Below are 18,973 nucleotides of genomic sequence, written 5' to 3' on the forward strand. Positions count from 1 at the left end.
TGAATTAAGTTGTCTTTTCGAACAATTAACTTCTTTGCTAGAAACCCATCGTTTCCTCCTCCACAAGTGGAACTGCAGTTCTTCAGAATTTCTGTCTCAACACAATTTAAATCCCGTCTCTGAAGTCAGTCTTAACTTCACGGGATCTGATAAAGTCTTAGGCATATTCTGGGATTCAGAACGCGACCACTTTTCGTTTAAAACTCCTATCTTCAAATTGGCTAATGTTGTTACTAAACGTACTATTCTCTCCTACATTGCTACTTTGTATGACCCGCTAGGATGGTTATCCCCTGTCCTTGTGAACGCTAAGCTCTTGATACAGGAAATATGGTCCCAGAAATTGGACTGGGATCAACCCATTGACTCACCCATCATTATGAAAAATTGGCAAAACCTCTTATCGACATTCAAAACTATAGAAGAGGTCAAGGTACCTCGATGCTTACTTTTACAAAAGAAAGTTGTTGATGTTCAATTAATTATTTTCACCGACGCATCGGAAAAAATATACAGCACTTGTGTGTATCTCAAAGCGACATACTCAGACTTTTCTGTATCGTCGCGGCTTATCGCTTCTAAAAACAAAATTTCTCCGCTAAAAAATAAACTCACCATCCCCAAATTGGAACTTTGTGGAATAGTGTTGGGAGTCACTCTGGCTCATAGACTTTTTCACATCTTCAAGAAAAATTTGAGTATATCTTCATCTCATCTCTTTGCTGACTCTACAATTGCCTTGTCTTGGATACTTTCTAAAAAACACATTTGGAACATTTTTGTACAAAACAGAATTCAAAAGGTCAATTCCTTGTTGGAAACTTTTCCTTGTGATTTCCATTTCGTCAGAAGTCACGAAAACATCGCTGACCCCGCTTCCAGAGGGATAAATGTCTTTGATAATCCCCAGACCACCGAAGACTGGTTATGCGGACCTAGCTTTATTAGAGACAATCCCATCGATTTTTCTCTTCATCAAATTCCTCATTTTCAGGATGATCTTCCTGAATTAAGGAAGTTAGTTGTCTCAAACATAGCAACAAATCACGAACTCAACGACACCTTTGAAAATCTATTCGCTAAATCTTCTTCTTTTCGTAAAATTCAAAGAATTGTCGCTTATCTTTTTAGATTCATCAGTAATATTAAAAAGAAAATAAATAACTCTCCACGAGATACGGATATATTGACGCCACCCGAAATGGAGATCGCTGATCACGCGATCATCAGGTATATCCAAAGTATCTACTTTAAAAAAGAGATTCTTGAATTGAAAAATGCTAAACTCGTGACCAATAAAGCCATTCGTAAACTCAACCCCTTCCTACAACATAATGATGGGCTGATTCGTGTGGGAGGACGTCTCCGACACGCCCCCATATCGTATAATCAAAAACACCCCATTCTACTTCCTTCTAAATGTCGAGTTGTAGAACTAATCTTGACTCAAGCTCATCATAAGTTATTACATTCAGGCGCGCAAACAGTACTTTCGTATGTCAAAATGAAGTACTGGCCAATTGACGGATTAAGACAGATTAAACGCTTAATTCGTAAGTGTGTAAACTGTTTCCGATTCATGACACCCAATTCTGTTCAACAGATGGCAGATATGCATCCCGATCGTGTACTCCCCACTAGACCCTTCCAAGTCGTCTCAGTGGACTATGGGGGGTTCTTCTTAATTAAGTCCTCACATTTGAGGAAGGCACCGCTTTACAAAGCATACGTAGCCTATTTCATTTGCATGAGCACTAAATGTGTTCATATCGAACTCGTCACAGGATTAAGCGCAGAAGCCTATATTCTTACTCTGAAAAGGTTTATTGCCAGAAGATCCACGCCCAGTATTATTTGGAGCGACAATGCCACAAATTTCCATGGGGCAAAAAATGAAATGCGCGAATTCTATGATTTTTTCTTAAATCAAAATAATTCGGAACAGATTAAGGAATTCTGTACTCAAAACTCCATAACTTTCAAGATGGGTGTTCCCCGCAACCCCCATCAATTCGGCCTCCATGAGGTAGGAATAAAGAGTGTGAAGTATCACCTCTATCGAATTATAGGAAATTCCCACTTCACCTTTGAAGTGTTTAACACAGTATTATGCCAAATCGAGGCTATTCTAAATTCGAGACCCATCACTAGGATGTCGTCTGACGCCAATGACTTCGCTTTCCTATCTCCAGCTCACTTCTTAGTTCAAAGAAGTTTAACCGCGCCCCCTGAACCAAGTGTTTCAGAGATACCTGAAAATAGGTTGAATCTTTTTCAGCGTATTAGTAAAATTCAACAGCAATTTTGGAAATTGTGGAAAAAAGACTATCTTTGCCTCCTGCAGCAAAGAAATAAATGGACCGACCCTACTGACCCTGTCAAGATCGGGGATTTGGTTCTGTTGAAGGAGGATGGTACTCCTCCACTCTTATGGCCAACTGCCAGGGTAATAGATGTATTGCCTGGTAAGGATGGTCTAGTTCGTACTGTCAAGATTCACACTACTCACGGTGATTTTCTTCGTGGTATTACGAAAATCGCTGTGATTCCCCTGGAAGATTAAAATCTATCCCTAGGGGGAAAACTTATCGTTTTCCTCCATTTTATCGTTGTTACCCCTTGTGTATATAAACTCTAATTTCTTCAAACATTTCTTATCGTTGTGCACATCTTTGCCAATCCCCTCTCTTCGAGGTGATATAGGCCATCTCTCTCGCCTGTCGCCCCCGGCAATATGTACAATAAATATATTATACACGGCTCACTAAAATAATTAGTTACGCCCCTGTACTACTGATTACTTAAAATTCAAGTAGTATTTATGTAACCTTTCTGGAAACTCCAGGTTATTGTTGAGACTCGCATTTGAACCCCTCGCCGGGGCAGATCGTCAAAAGCTTCCTAACGAGAATCATCTCTAATCTATCGACGCTCCCGCTATTCGTAAAAAGGCCGCATTTTACCGGCTTTTTTTGCTATCGTTTTATACCGCTCAGATAATTCAATCTGCTCAGTATTATCGACGATGATTTATTTAGCGTATTAGTGAGTGCCTTACAAATGAACCAAATGGATTATGGAATTCAATCAGAGCTCTGATGTGACACGTCATCAAGGAATAAAACTGTAAGTACTCTACATGTATGTGAACATAACTTATTAGTCGTGATACTGTATGCATTTTGAACCATATACCTCTCGTAGCAAATATTCTTTGTGCCATTTATGCAGATAATACTTTAAATTACATATGAAAAATCGTTATCTACTCTTAACCAGCTTACCTATGGGAATATACTCTATAACCGTACAATAAGTATAGGTTACTATTGTTAAGGATACTTTACGTATTGCCTAAACAGGGTAGTATTTAACAAGTTGATACCTCTGTAGTTTTCTGGCTGCTTTTTTCTCCTTTTTTAAATAGTAGAATTAGTTCGCTCGTTCTCCATTCTTCCGGTATTTTATTGTGTTTTATGATTTTATCATTTACTTCATTTTCCAGCAGGAAAAAAAGACAAAACATATCACAAAAGGATGTCCACAAGGGTCAGCATGTGGACCTATGTTCTGGGATGTAATGCTAGAGGAACTGTTGGAACAATTGACTATAGATCCTGAAGTGCTTGGAAGCATAGCATATGCAGATGATTTGTTGTTGATCATAGATGCAAACTTAAGAAGAGAATTAGAAAATAAATCAAATGAAGTATTAATAAGAGTAAATGATTGGATGAATAAAGTAAAATTAACAATATCAGATTCAAAAACAACATATAGTTTAATAAAAGGAAATTTAGAAAGAGATCCAATTATAAAAATTAGAGGGAAAACAATAAAAAGAAAAAAGGAAACAAGATATTTAGGTATTATAATAAACGAACAAAAATTATTTAGAAAACACATGAGTTGTGTCTGTGAAAAGGCAACAAAGATCATGCATAGCATTGCTAGTCTAAGTCTAGCACAGAAGGAATATAGAATTTCGTTTCGACAGATGAGAATATACCTAAGTACAATACTTGCATCAATTGTAGGGTACGGTTCAAGTGTATGGGCACATAGATTAATAAATAAAAAAAATGCAGAAAAATTAAATAGAGCTCAGAGAGGATTTCTTGTAAGAATGACGGGAGCATTTGGAACAACTGCAACACAGGCACTCACAGTTTTAATTGGAGTAATGCCAATGCATTTAGAAACACAAAAAAGAGCATGTAATTATTGGCTAAAAAAAGAAAAATATGAAAAAATAATACAAATAATAGGATTAGATATAAGAAATAAAAGAGAATTAAAAGAAATAATAAATAGAAAAAGACAAAATGAATGGGAAAATTCAACAAAATCTAGACGTTTATACAATTTTATACCAATCTTAGAAAACATTCCAAATTATTTTAATCCAAAACAAGGTTTAGTACACTTTTTAACAGGACATGGACCGTACCCAACATATTTGGAAATATTTAACTTAAAAGATGATGTATATTGTGAATGTGGAGAACTAGGTATACCAGAACATAATATAGTGTTACATTGTGAAAATACTATAGAAAATGAAGAACATAGAGAAATGAGAAGAAGATTAGAAAGAATTGAAATAAGAGATATATTACAGAATGAAGAATATTGTTGCAATTCTAGATGGGTTCAGGGATTAAGAGAATTGTTACTCTGTTTTAACAAGTTTATTAAAATTCCTAATAAACTAAAGTACCAAAATAAGTCCTCCAAAATTCAAACGTGACAAAAACAATTATTATGACAAAACTTCTAAATTGACAAATATATCTGTCAGATTCCTTATTAGTCTGACTTACTCCATCTACTTACACCTATGCTAGGTGATTTATAACACCGCCCCCTTCTTTCAGGCTGTTCGCCCCGAACAGTACCTAAATGGACCAGGTCGGTGGATTCTGCCCTTCATAAGGACACAGTCTCTCTAGGTGGACGACCTTCGGCTTACTTCGTGGCGTCAGTTGCACCCTATACACAAGGTCGTTTATCTTCTTAATGATCAGGTACGGTCCCTCCCAGGGCCGCTGCAACTTGGGACTTAGACCTTTCCTTCTCGTTGGTTGGTAGAGCCAAACTGCATCACCTTCCTTGAAACTAACAGGTGTGGATTTCTTATCGAACCTAACCTTCATCCGGTCACTGGTGAGTTGTAGCTTGTTTCTGGCGAAATCGTGGACCTTAACCAGTCGATCCTTTAGACCGCTGACATACTCGGGAAGTGTCTCTTGACCCGCCTCTCCGTCTGGTACATTACTATGTAGGAGATCGATGGGAAGCCTCATCTCTCGACCAGTTAACAGCATTGCTGGAGTGTAACCAGTTGCATCATGTTGGGAACTTCGGTATGCTAGCAGAAACAGAGGCACCAGTTTGTCCCAGTCTCTCTGGTTTTCGTCTACAAACAGGGACAGGTAGTTGTTGATGGTCCGGTTATGTCTTTCTACCATGCCGTCGGATTGAGGATGGAGCGGTGTTGTTCTGGTCTTCTTAATTCCTAACAAAGCCATCATGGTCTTCCAAACTGCCGATTCGAAGTTGCGCCCCTGGTCAGAATGAAGCAGAAGTGGAACACCATGTCGGGAAACGACATTCTCCAGCAGGGCTTCACCAACTGTGACTGCTTCTTGGTTGGGTAGTGCAACTACTTCAGGCCATTTGGAAAAATAATCCATAGCAACCATCAAATATTTGTTTCCTGATGCTGTCTCTGGAAATGGTCCCAAAATGTCTACAGCAACTCGTTCCCATGGAGTTCCCGTAATATATTGTTGGAGTTTTCCCCTAAGTCTTGTTTTGGGTCCTTTCTTGGATGCACACAGGTCACATCGTTTGCACCATTCTTCCACATCTTGCCGACAATGAACCCAATAATATCTCTCACGGACTCTGGCCAGAGTCCTATTGATTCCAAAATGCCCGCCGGAGCGACTATCGTGAAGTTCTGCAAGCACGTCCTTAACACATGACCTTGGGAGAACAACTTGGGGCACTGTTCTTGTTCCATCTGGACTCTCCCATTTACGAGTGATGATGTCATCTCGTAGACACAGGGAGTCCCACTGAAGCCAATAGCCCTTAACTGCTTGCCCATATTTTGCAATCTCCTGCCACTGTGGTCTAGCTCCGTGGTCCAGCCACTCCCGAACTATTTTTAGATCTGTATCTTCCTTTTGTTCAGCCTGAAGGTTTTCTAGAGCTTCTTCGTCATTTCTATCCTCTATGGTTCTCAACTGTAGAATCTGGCCATCTCGTTCTTCTTGGCGGTCGCAGAATCGACAGTTCCTCCCGTTGCATGGTCTTCTCGAGAGACCGTCGGCATTCCCATGACTTCTTCCCGCTCTGTGACGAATTTCAAAATCATAAGTCTGTAGTTTCTCCAGCCACCGAGCTATCTGACCTTCAGGTGTCTTGAAATTGAGAAGCCATTGCAAGGCAGAATGATCGGTTCTTATCAAGAATTTTCTGCCATAGAGGAACGAATGGTAGTGTTCTACTGCTTTGACGACTGCCAATAACTCCTTTCTGGTGACACAGTAGTTTCTTTCTGCTTTTCCCAAAGTTTTGCTGAAGTATCCTATGACGCGTTCCTCGCCCTCTTGTACTTGGGAAAGCACCGCCCCGATACCATTTTGAGAAGCATCTGTATCAAGCACGAAAAGACCCTGTTCTTTCGGATATGCCAGGATTGGAGCCGTAGTCAATTTATGCTTGAGTGTGGTGAAGGCAAGCTGGCACTCTGGTGTCCAGTCAAATGACAGTTTTCTTTCAGTCAGATTATGGAGAGGTTTGGCAATCTTACCAAAATCTTTCACGAAGCGACGATAGTAACTGCAAAGACCAAGGAAGCTTCGGATATCATGTTTGTTTCTTGGTGTGGGCCATTCCTGTACTGCTTTTATTTTCGCCTGATCTGCTGCAATTCCTGAGGATGAAATTACATGTCCAAGGAAACTAACTTTTTCTTGGAAGAGCTCGCACTTTTTGGCATTTACTTGTAGGTGAGCGTTCCTTAGTCTGGTGAAAACTTCTTTCAAATTGGCAAGATGTTCGTCGAAATCTTTTCCGATGACCATAATGTCGTCGAGGTATACCAGACAGATTTTCCATGTAAGTCCTCTAAGTACTAGCTCCATTAAACGTTCAAACGTGGCAGGTGCATTACACAATCCGAATGGCATCACTTTGAATTGGTAGAGCCCATTTCCAGCAGAAAATGCGGTCTTCTCTCTGTCTTCAGGGTGTACTGCAACTTGCCAATAACCGCTTTTGAGGTCCACAGTGGAAAACCATTTCGACTCAGATAAGGCACTAAGTGTATCATCAATACGGGGTAGTGGATAGCTGTCCTTCTTGGTAACGCTATTCAGCCTCCTGTAGTCGACACAGAACCGCGTTGAGCCATCTTTCTTGGTTACCAACACCACTGGAGAAGACCAGGGGCTACTCGACTCTTCGATGACATTCTCCTTTCGCATATCTTCAAGGATGGCAAAAGCTTCTTTTTGTTTTGCAAATGGAAGACGTCTTGGTGCCTGTCTTATGGGGTTGGAGTTGTCAGTGTTAATCCGATGTTGGACTAAGTCAGTGCGGCCAGTTATTTCTCCTTTAAAGAATATGTCACTTTCGTTGTTGATGAACTCTTCTGCTTTTTGGTATTCATCTTCAGATAGATGTCCCCATGACTTCTTAAGATTTTCCAAAATTTCAGTGGAGAGTTGGTGTGTACTGCTAGCTGTTGGCACGTTTTCTTCTATTCTGGTCACTCTTACAACTGGCTCGCATATTCCAAGCACTTGGCCCTTTTTGAAAGTAATTTTATTGCCATTCGGGTTGGCCACCCTTACTGGAACGGTCTGCTTATCCCCATCTACCAAACATCTGGCCACAATGACGCCCTCGTGAATCTGCTCGTCTGGTTCTAATAACATGGCTCCCAAGCCACCAGATGCATCAATTTGTGCAACCACGATCTTTTCACTGTTAGGAGGGATCTTCGTGTCTTTTGCTACTAACATCTTTAGCCCATTGTGCTGCTTTCTGGAGGATGACAGTAGAATTTCTTCATTGCCGACGACTAAGGTCCTGTGTCTGACATCTACAATAAACCCATGTTCGGACATAATGTCGACACCTAGGATGAACTCGTCTACGATGTCGGCTACTAGGACCACTACTTCTATCTCGATGTGTCCCAGCTCGATTTTTACGCAACTGTCCCCATAAACAGTAATGTTTTCGCCTGTCGCTGTCTCTAGTATGGGAGATTTCGATATTATTCGTGTAGATGACTGGTCCAGTAAACGTTTACTCATAACTGACCTAGTTGCCCCAGTATCGATGGTAAAACTGCATCTGTCGCCATTGAGAAGTCCATCGGCAACCAAGCTGTCACTACTTCGTCTTATTGTGGATATTGAGAATCTGGGAGCTTGGGACAGGTCAGCCAACGTGCGCCCCTTGACGTTGACTTCTTTTAGTTTTCCGAATTGCGTTGATATTGTGGAGCTTGCCTACTGTCCTCTGATCTTGTACGTTGTCTGCAATCACGTTGAAGGTGGCCTATCAATCCACAAAAATAACACTTTGGGCGCCCCTGACGTTTTTGCTTCAAAGATTCAGCTATTGGGCCAAGATATTTCTCGAATTGGGCGGCCAACACCTGGGACAACGTATTTAGATCGCCTTCTTCCACTTCAGCAACACCTCTTATTTGATGGACTTTGCGTTGATGGCGGGACACATTCTTCACGGCTTCGTACTCCAATGCTGCGACAATAGCGTCCTTCAATATTTGGTAGCGTCCTCTTCCTAGTCGTAATGTTTGCTGGAGGTCTACATCTCGCAGGCCATCAAGGAAACATTGGATGGTAAACTGGTGTAGAAACTCTTCAGGGGCTTCGGGCCAAGCGAGTCGTGCCATCTTTTCTACTTCTGCTCCGTATTCTTGCACAGATTCGTTGGAGCCTTGGATACGCACTTTTAGTTGGCTCTGGTATACTTGCTTCAAATATTGGCTGCCGTATCTTAGTTCTAGAGCCGATACGACAGTCTCATATTTCTTTTGTGCGTCCTCTGGAATGTTTTGGAGGATTTCTACAGCCTTACCTCGAAGTGCTAATATGAGAGCAGTTGCCTTCTGTTCATTTGTCCATCCATTATTCTGTGCAGCAGCTTCGAATTGTCTTCTATACACTGGCCAGGATATCTCGCCGTCAAATGTAGGAGGCTTAATTATTCCGTTGACAGGGGAACAAATCACTTCTGGTTTACCTTCAACTCTCAGTTTCTGGGACTTTTCAACCTCTAGGCGGATATTCTCAAGAGTTCTCGTTACCTCATCGTGCCTTTTTTCTACTAGGCCTCTTGTTACTTCAATCTTTTTAATCATGTCTTCTTTTGTCTCTTCGATTTCTTTTTTCATATCTTCTTTTGTCTCTGCGATTTCTTTTTTCATATATTCTTTTGTCTCTTCGATTTCTTTTTTCATATCTTCTGTACTCACTTTTGAAGTCTCTATTTTTGAGATAAGTGTCACGAGCAACTCTCTGTCTTCTAGACGACGTAAATTTTCTGTTTCTTTTTCTTCCTGCCGACGTTTGTCTTCATTTTCTTTTTCTTCCTGCCGACGTTTGTCTTCATTTTCTTTTTCTTCCTGCCGACGTTTTTCCATGGCGGCAATCATGTCTCTAATTTCTTCCATCGTCTCGCTTCTTGTTTTCACCATATAAATTCTCTTAATCCCACTTTACTTCTGACACCAATTGTTGCAATTCTAGATGGGTTCAGGGATTAAGAGAATTGTTACTCTGTTTTAACAAGTTTATTAAAATTCCTAATAAACTAAAGTACCAAAATAAGTCCTCCAAAATTCAAACGTGACAAAAACAATTATTATGACAAAACTTCTAAATTGACAAATATATCTGTCAGATTCCTTATTAGTCTGACTTACTCCATCTACTTACACCTATGCTAGGTGATTTATAACACCTTTGGAATATTAAACAATCTAACAGAAATAATATCTAAAAAACAACAAGAAATTTATAATAATAGAAGAAGACAACACATAATCCAACCCTGATGAAGTTGAGTAAGATAAAGTTAAAATAAATAAAATAAAATATAAATTCAAAAATAGATATTCACAATTATAATAATAATAATAATTCAATATAAAATAAATAAATAAAAATAATAATTCAATAAATAATTCACTAAATTAAAAAAGAAAACTACCAACTCTCTTCTGAAAATAGAGGGACTGTCTTTATAACTTAGAAGGGAGTTGATAGTACCAAAAATATTTTAACAAATATATATTGTTTCTTTAAATTTGTTAAATATAATTAATAGATTATGGCAAATTATTAATTGTAAAAATAGATTTAGTAGTTTAGTAAAAAACGTAAAAATATAAAAAAAATATCTGTAATCCCATCAGTAAAAAACGACCTGGATTAGTCACTAGAGGCCAGGTCATATGTATGAACAATAAATAAATAAAAATTTACTTCATTTAAAAATAATTATTTAAATAAAATTAATACACATGTGACCGTTAAAACGTTATTCTTCACTGTTTTATTTATAAATTACCATTTCCAGAAGTATCAGTTGTCGAAATCTACTATTAAGGTTGTTTCCCTAGAGATATCGTTAATTAGCCAAACAAAATGAAGTATCGTATCTCATAGTATCTCTAAAATCCCACAATTACGTATTATCTTCAATCCACCTCAATATTAAGTACTCGTACGGACGTTCGTAAGAGCAGAACCATAAATCTCGAAAGGAGATCAAGTGGCGAGCAGCTCTAGCGTTGTACGATAGAAATACACCGGCCTTACATGGGGCAAGTATCTTGGGTCTCCACGGTTGGCTTCACCACTACGTGCTTACAAATTGTGTCTGCTCGCTTTTATGCATACATGAACTATTGTTTATTATTTTTAACTTTTTCGAAAATGAATTATCGCTTGAATGTATACGAAAAACGAAACTCATATCCCGCGGAAAGTTCTTTAGTTCTTTCGCGAAAGACGTGATGCATACATTATGCATCTTATATACAGTAATATATGCGGACTTTTGAAAAAATACCAACGCTTATAAGTAGTTGTCCGATTGTAATGGAATTTTGTGTGCGAATATTTTTTTAATAATGGAAATACATACTTCAGACTTTTTATTAATTCTATTCAGATCAATAAAAATCATTAATCTAACCAAACTTATATTTTTTAATTCTTAAAAACTTTGGTCCTACCCAATGATTTACCTTAGCCTTAGAGTGTAATTTCTGTTAAGGGCCTGTTCAAGTATTACGTAACGCAATTTTGGAAGATATTTGATCCATCTTCCCCTCATGTAACATACGGTAGCGTTTTTCTGTAACACCTCCACCCCTACCTAAACGTTACGTAACGTCCAAGGGACTATTTTACTTTAAAGTAATGATTATGTTCCGAAAAGTACCAGAAAGTCGACATTTTTGGAGAAATACATTTTAGACAAAAATGCCTCACATGTGCCCAGCTCATTCCTAAATTCAAACTGAGTTTTATCGATGTCACTTTGTATAATTCGTCGCCTCTTTTTGTCAGCTGCTTCATCGCAATTGTTATAAGAACAGGCTTAAGTCATTCCTCAGGTATATCACCAGTAGTATATACATATGTACATCATTAAAAAACCTAACTAGAGCACTGTAGTTGTTTCTTGATTTTATTGCATAAAAAACTTTAACTTTAATAATATCAGGTCCTTCTTCATTTAAATTGCTGTGTCTATTATCATCTTGGAAAAATTTAGTTATACAGTGCGTCCATAAAGTAACGCATAAATTCGTTATTTCGTAAACCGACGACTTTACGGAAAAATCCCAAAACAGGTCTATTTTTATTTTTAAATTACGATTTTTTGGAATATATATCATACTAGTGACGTCATCCGTCTAGGCGTGATGACGTAATCGATGATTTTTTTAAATGAGAATAGGGGTCATGTGGTAGCTCATTTGAAAGGGTATTGAATTCTCTATTCACTAATGTAACTATTAACATAATTATTTATACAGGGTGTTCAAAAAATATTTTTTTAATTAAAATAATTGAGTCAAAAAGAAGAATGTATGTAATTTATTTAATTGAAAATGCGTTTTACTACTGTCAGAAAACAGAAAAAAAAATTATTTGACAAATAAACATTGATTTTCGCTTAAACGAAATGTTCAAACTGGCAAGGGACAGGTGGGTGGCAGCTTTAACATTGAATTTAAGCGAAAAACAATATTTATTTGTCAAACAAACATTTTTTTTCCATTTTCTGACAACATTAAAACGTATTTTGAATTAGATGAATTACATTCATTCTTCTTTTTGTCTCATTTATTTTAATTAAAAAATGTTTTTGAACACCTTGTATAAATAATTATGTTATTGTTTATATTATGGAATAGAGAATTGAATACCCTTTCAGATGAGCTATCACATGACCCCTATTCTTATTTAAAAAAAAAATCATCGATTACGTCATCACGCCCAGATGGATGGCGTCACTAGTATGATATATATGCCAAAAAATCGAAAATTCAAAATAAAAATCGACGTGTGTCGTTATTTTTTCCTTAAAATCGCCGGTTTACGAAATAATGAATTTATGCGTTACTTTATGGACGCACTGTATAGTTGCTTGTTTCAATACTATAATATTTTTTTCTATAATATTTCTATTACATAATATTTTCTAACAATAAAACACTGAAAACGTTTGTTTTCTATACTTCCACAAAATTTATTACAACTATGTGACTACAGCTGTTTCGGCAGAGTGCCTTTCTCAAGTGATTTAGAATTTAGATTACTATGGGTTTACCTTTTTAAAGTCTTTAACTGAAGAGGTTGAGGAGTGGGAGCTGTTTGTCTCGAGTTGGTCATTCAGAATTATATTTGTATTTTTCAATTTATTAATTTCCATAGATTCTAATAAAGATAGCTTAAGGCCTTTATTTTGAATATGCAGAATTTGAAACCGTTCATTAAAAGAATGATTATGATCTAGAAGGTGAAGTGCGTATGTAGAAGTGTCTGTTTTTCTATTGTTGAAAGCCCTTTTATGTTCTGCTATCCGTTTGTCAAAGGTTCTGCCAGTTTGACCGATGTAAGTTTTCGGACAGTCACCACAAGTTAGTTTGTAAACACCACTCTGTAGTTGTTTTCTCTTTCGGCTCTTACTGTTCTTAATATATCTGCTTAAGTTGTTTTTAGTTCTGAAAGCTGGTGTTATTCCTTTCTTTTTTATGTATGTGGCTATTTTTGTTGTTATCTTGCCAGTATATGTGATAGAATCCATCAATTATTTCCCTTTTTGTTCAGTGTGGTCTAGTAGTCATCCATTGTTGTTTTTTGAACCTTTTTGTTACACTATGCTCTTCTATTTTCTTGATCATATTATGTTTCGAATATTTCCATATTATCTTAATATTTAGGTTGTTCTCATTTCTGTCATGGAGTTATTTACATTATTTTCGATTTTATTTTTATTGACATTATTGATATGGTAGAATTATTTTGTTGATGTTTTTTTCTATTTGTTTTAGTCTGAATATTAAAAACATTGGCGATTGAAGAGTTGTGATCAGATCCAATATCTGCTCCAGGGTATGTCGTAAGTCTACTGATAGAGTTCCTAAATTTTTGTTGATAATAATGTAAGAAAAAGGTAGGTTAGTAAACTCTGTCCATGGAGGTGTCCATCACTTAGATTCTTACATTTCTGGCATCTTACCTTCAAAAAAATAATCATAAGGCATCTGCTTAAACCCTTCCAGTGGAAGCGAAATATCAAAGAAAAACTCATAAGACGTAATGACAGCTTGCAGGATCATTTGTATATATTATTATCTAACTTACTGGCACTCTTCAAGTGGCAAAGCAGGATTCATACGCGTATTTAGTCACTTTCAAGAAACATTGCGATTCACGAAAATTAGTGAGTGGTACAGTAGACGGTACTATAGTCTAGGAGAGCGTTCAAGTATTACGTAACGCGATTTTTGAAGATTTTTGACCCCCCCCCCCCACGTAACGCACTGTAATGGGCATGTAACTATTACGTAACCCAATTTTTGAAGATTTTTGACCCCCCCCCCCCAACCAGCGTTACGTAATACTTGAACGGTCCCTAAGCACGAAGTTCATACAATATTATCTATATTTTGTTATTTAAAATCTACAATTTAACTCAAAATAACAAATTATGACCAGTTTTCATAATTTTCCTATTAAAAGTTTTTGAAAATACAAGTTTATAAACAATTAATATCGTTATAATGTAATTAAGTATTGGAATAAATAATAATTGCTTTTTTTAGATTTAATACAGAAAGTTAGACACAAAATAACAAATTATAACCCGTTTCGATCATGACTTCAGTAAAATTATTGAAAATATTCAAAACACTTACATTGTAGACTCCTGTTTATTTGAATTATCTAAAAATATTTTTATTATATTAAAAATATTATTCAGTTGACCATTTTCAAAATCTTCTACTTCTTTTTCTTTCTAGCATGATAGATCTTGCTAGTAGGCTACTGCCTGTTCATTGCCATTATGGTGGTATGGGAACGCCATCTAATATAACTGGTATTTACTGCCACCCTGTGAGCTAAGGGCGGTAGTCTTCAGGTTCTTTTCAATGTTAAGTAGTTAAGGGAGAATAAAACATCTTCACTCGACAAACACCAAGTTTATTCTCCCTTAACTACTTAACATTGAAAAGAACCTGAAGACTACCGCCCTTAGCTCACAGGGTGGCAGTAAATACCAGTTATATTAGATGGCGTTCCCATACCACCATATGGCGATCCTGGCAGGGTCGCCATATGGTGGTAAGTGGATATTTACTATACTGGAATGGGGTTGACTAACAGGAATACACTATGTACTCATACTACTTTATTTATTTGAAGTACTACCATATAAATGTATTCAGTTGATAAGATAGAACATTATTCTGCTCTAACGGCAGCAACCTCTCAAACCTAACTAACTAATTCGACTGACCCACTAATGCCTCCAAATCTGATCGTGTACCCATATTTATCAAATACTTCGTTTTGTATATATGTTTGTATATATTCTCGTTAGTGTGTCAAAATGAATAATCGACCTTGTTGATCTAAGCAAAACATGGACTTTAACTAAGGTGTTCTACTTTGCAATTATTATAACAAATATGCGTAATGTTTATTGTTTTATAAATAAATATCTAACGAATACTTTAAGGTAATTTAAGGATTTCTAAAATATCTAAATAATGAGATAAATCCCATTATACCATCAAGTCTTCCTCGGATGATGAGGTCCAGCATTCTCGCCATCGTTTTGGTGGTCTACCTTGTGGTCTTTTACCTACTAGGTTGGGTTATTCGTTTTTGTGCTTTTAACGAGTCTGCTTCCCTCCATTCTCTTTATATGTTTGTTCCAATATATTCGTCGCTGTCTGACCCACCTTCCTATGTCCTGTATTCCACAGTTTTGTCTGATGTCTTCACTTCTTATTCAGTTACGTAGAGTTTTACCTTGTATACTTCTTAGTGTTCTCATTTCAACTATTCTCGTAATTTGTAACGTTCTCTTTGTGGTAGGGGAGCAAAGTATGCTAAATTTGCAGTCACTCGAGCGTTATGGGAACCTATTGGGTTGGGATTATTAGGTCCTAAAACCAAAAAAAGTTCAGTAAAATTTTCCATTTTAATGGGACTTTCGATTTTTTAATTTAATTTTCCATTTCCAGCAATCATTTTTTCGGATTATAGCGCCATCTATCCATAATTCGAAAAAATGTCTCGAATAAAAGTTGCTTATTTTTACATAAAGAATCCAAACCGCCAATAAAAATTTGGGCGTCCCATTTAAGATTTTAAAGTACCGTGGGGTGTCGTGTTTGGTACACTTCGCGTCAAAAAAAACTGGTACAACTCTTATAACCGAAAATCGTGTTTTTCAAGTTGTGTAAGTTGATCTTGTCACAAGTGTCATTCTAATTTCTAGGGCAACGTTGCCAGTTCAACGAAAATATTATATCAAACTAGGTAAAAACGGGGCTGAGCGACAGACCGCATTTTTTAATATACTAAAAACTAAAACAGTGGTAATTTTCCGTCATCTCAATTAATTATCCATACATTGATTCGTGTTTTATTAAAATTTATGAAAATATTTCAATTCAAAAATAATGACAGATATAAATCTTGACATGACTTTAAATTATTATGTTTAATGTCAAATCGAGAGGTGTGATTGGTTTCTCGTAAATTGTAGGACAAAACCTGGAAAAATTAAAAATTTAATTTGAAATTAATACAAAATGAATAACTTTTACGGTGAACAAGTATGGAATTTGGAAATTTTCGAGATTTTCGAAATATACATTTTAAACGTTATTTTTTTGTATTTAGATTTAGTGCAATTCCGTTATCTGTGATGGCAACAACGAAGTGATTCACGAACAATAATTGTCAGTCTGAACACAGGTTTACATTGGGAAAAAAAAGTGTACCAGTTTTATATGACGCGAAGTGTACCAGATTTTTCAAAAATACTTTGAAAGTGTATTTTGCAGTTTTTCGACCTGATGTTCATTTTACGAAATATCGCGGACTTTGTATTTAAAATTTTAAATTTACCCCCCACCCCTCTCCGTTGGAGGTCATGTTTAGTACCATTCGATAGATTTTTGAAAACTATTGAAGACGTATTTTTTAGTTTTTCGATCTGACGTTCGTTTCGCGAAATATTCGCTTTTTTTTGTGAAACTTTTAGACTCACCCATTTCCTTATGCCCCGCTCAAATCGTCAGATTTTTAAATATACACTCTTTTGCATGTTCTTAACTTACCTTATCTTAATCTGACAATTTCGAGTATTTTTAAGAATAGATTTTTTTTCGGGCCCCCCTTAACTATCTTCCCTGTGTTAAGAGCCAATATATGGTAGAGGTACTCCAGGTTTCTCCCGCTCGAGTACCTGCGCTCGAGTACCTGTAAAAATCCCCGCTTGGGTTCCCCTACCATTGTGTCTGATCTTGTTTCTGCTGCATATGTTATAATAGGTCTCATTGTTGTTTTATATATTTTGACTTCGCTTTCAGTATTTAGATATTTATTCTTCCTTACGATTTTTTTCAGGCATTCCGAGATTCTAGCTGCTTTCATTTTTTGTTCTCTGACATCTTTTGACAGATTTTCATAGCTTGTTATGTTGTTTGTTTTCAAAATCACAAGGAAGTAATACTATATAAAAAAGTTATTTAGAAAATGAATAGTTTACATATTGTATAATGGACTCCACTGGTAGAATAAATTTTGTTGTACGTATCTGATTTAACGTGCGGATGGCAGTCAAAATCAGTTTCATATGCCGACGATTTAAAGTTATATTACTGTCCCGATATTGTTAATACTCTTCAGAGTGACCTTAATCAGCTATCAGAATGGAGCATGCAATGGGCTATTCCATTAAATTCGCGTAAGTGTTGTGTTGTTCAATGTGGATATATTAATCCACATATAACATATTTTTTGGATGGAGTTCCTCTGAAATCGGTACAGGAAGTTAATGATTTGGGCGTTATGGTCAACCAAACGTTAAGTTGGTTACTCAAACAGCAAAAGTAGTCGGTAAAGCTAACTCTGCTTTATACCTCATATCAAAAGCTTTTCCTAGAATGTGTCCAGACTTGTTTTTGAAACTCTATAAAAGTTATGTCAGACCTCACCTGGAATTTGCGGTATCTGTTTGGTCGCCTCATTTACAAAGAGATATTAATTTAATAGAAGGAGTACAACGAAGAGCTACTAAGCTACCTTTTAATTATGCAAGATTAAGCTATGAAACTCGATTAAGAAAGCTTAAGTTGTCTCCATTGACTCATAGAAGAGAGAGAGGTGATTTAATATCTACTTACAGAATTCTTAGGGGAGAATTTTGGGGAACATCGAATTTTTTTAATATCAGCGAAGATACTAGACTACGAGGTCATCACTATAAATTGAAAAAGGAACCTTTTAAAACTACTGTAAGGCAAAACTTTTTGGTAAATCGAGTTTTTGATAAATGGAACAGTTTAAGTGATGACGTCGTAGGGGCTATTAGCTAAAATAGTTTCAAAAACAGGTTTGATGAGAACTAACTGGACATTGTATGTGTAATGTTAGCAATTTTTGTTAAAATAGTTGTTGTAAAATATAAGGGTATATTTTGTTTTTTTTTATGAGAAAAAAATTTGTAATTTTTAGGTATACTTACCTTCTAATTTTTGTATCTTTTTTAATTTGCTATTGTTGTAACAACTTTTATGAAAACCAATTCTTTTGAATATTTACTTTAATTTAATTTTTATTTTGTAAGAATTTGTTTTATGTTATATTATTTAGTTTAAGACCTACAATTATTTTGTATTCTGAGCCATATAAGCTTTGCTTTGGCTCGATATTATTGTATAATAATAATAATAATAAATTGACTCTTCCAACCATTATGTGTTGCTAATTAAATTAAATGTTTACATCTTATAACGGAATCCCCTTGTCGCGTAAATCGACTCTTGCAATTTGACGTGTCATGACCATTATCTCGGCGTTTTACTATAGAGAACAATTAATACAACGTCGGTATAAAATCTTCGATTCGAAATAAAAACATACAGAATTTAAACAACAACAATATTCCAAAATATGATGAATATAAAAATAGTAAGACACTTTTTTCAGTGTACATATTTTGAAAACTTCAACGATATAGCATTCACGTAAATATATGATCAATCATTCGTATCAAATGTTAATAAAACATTATCTTTTTTTTGAATATTTTAATCCTGTTTTGAAAGTAACGAAACATTTAAAGGAAACATTGCATTTTTTGGTGAATGTATACGTAA

The sequence above is a fragment of the Diabrotica virgifera genome, chromosome 7 (assembly GCF_917563875.1).
Source record: "Diabrotica virgifera virgifera chromosome 7, PGI_DIABVI_V3a".
Classification (NCBI taxonomy): Eukaryota; Metazoa; Arthropoda; class Insecta; order Coleoptera; family Chrysomelidae; genus Diabrotica; species Diabrotica virgifera.